This window comes from Octopus bimaculoides, chromosome 3 (genome assembly GCF_001194135.2).
Source record: "Octopus bimaculoides isolate UCB-OBI-ISO-001 chromosome 3, ASM119413v2, whole genome shotgun sequence".
NCBI lineage: Eukaryota > Metazoa > Mollusca > Cephalopoda > Octopoda > Octopodidae > Octopus > Octopus bimaculoides.
In genome coordinates, this window is record NC_068983.1 from 130,749,200 (window position 1) to 130,750,909 (window position 1,710).

Here is a 1,710-nt window from a genome sequence, read left to right on the forward strand (position 1 = left end):
ATATACGGTACTACTTTGGTGTGTGTTCTACATGTCATGAAACAGCTTTGGTATGAGATCTGCACTTATATCGTGATCTACAAGAAAAGTTATACTTAACAAGAACAAGGAGTAAAAGAAACAAAATTCAATCGGATCTTGATAATTTCTGATGGTGTATGGTGAGAAAAAACTCTAGTGATTTATTTCTTGCTTTTGTAGCTGATGTTCGTTCGATTCATCGATGAAATAAGTAAACGTGTTTCAAATTTACTTCCTTCTAATTTCTTTTTAATAATAAATGTATTAAATAAGAAATTTTAATAATAAATGTATTAACGATAAAACTAGTAAACTTGTTTCAAACTTGCTTTATTCTAATTTCTTTGTAATAATAATGTTTAAAATGTATTAAAATTTTAATTATCTATTTTTTACTTTTCTAGCTCATGTTCGTTCGATTCGCCCATAAAATTAGTAATCTTGTTTGGAATCTGCTTCATTTTGAATTTTTAGATATATGTATAAAAATGCAAGAATGATTTATTTAAGCTATATTAAGTAAATGAAACCTGTAGGTCACATACTAACGTAGAATTTGACTCTTGAAGATCATGTTGGCTATATAGATCGCATACCAAATTAGCACCTATATATATGTGTGTGTGAGAGAGAGATGCAAGGATCGAGATGTAGGAAGGACGCTAGCTTCAAGCAATCCATAGTAAATAGAAAAGAACAACTTTCTGGAACAATAGTGGTTTATTGAGACGGAAGGTTGTGGGCTTTTTCGCTTCGATGCACTATATGCTGAAAAAATGTTTTTTTCTGTATTTCACGGTGGGCAACCAGGGTCACCGGTTATGCGAATAAGAATACAAGAGTTAAGAAATGGAGTAGATATGATCCGGGCTACTTATGTTTCATGGCGAGCGGAATCTTCGAAGTGGTAAATACCCAACCGAAGTGCATACTGCAGGCTACCCATCAGGCGAAGAGTATCTTGATTATATGAAAGATTACCTTGTCGCAAGGAAGTACATATTAATACATGGAACATTCGATCAGAGCACGGTAAGAGTGCAGGATATAAATGCGGAGAGAAATTATGAATATAAGTAAGAATATAGAAAAGAATTAAAGGAATAAAACCGAAAGGTAATGGGAGAGTTAAGGATTTTAAGCAAGGTCATTTCACCGGTAGTTTTCAATTCGGATATTTTGGCCGAGTCATTGAGATTTGCAAGGGGAGTGGTATTTGAAATAAAAAATAATGTAGGGGAAAATATCTGTGGTCAAAAGGGAAAATAAAGTGTGATTGAAGAGATGGGGTAGTGATAGAAGTGAATTTCAAGAGTGAATGGGGAAGAACTGTAGTAACAAACTAAAAATTAAGGAATGTATATTATTGTGCGCGAACGTGTTTACTGCGTGAAATATTAGAGGTGTATGTACACCTCTACTATTTCATACAGTAATTCTTTAACTCTCTCACATCCTTGATTTTTTATTTCTCTTATTCTTTTCTATTTTGTTTCTTGTATTTCTCTCCTCATTTATATTCTCCACTCTCACCGTGCCCGCTAAACATTCTGATCCAATCTTGCGTGTACCTCCTTGCAACAATGTAAGCTTTCATTTAATCAAAAGACTTTTGGCCTGGCGAGTATTAACGATTCCGAATTCCACTCGCTATGAATATATATATATATATATATATATATATATATA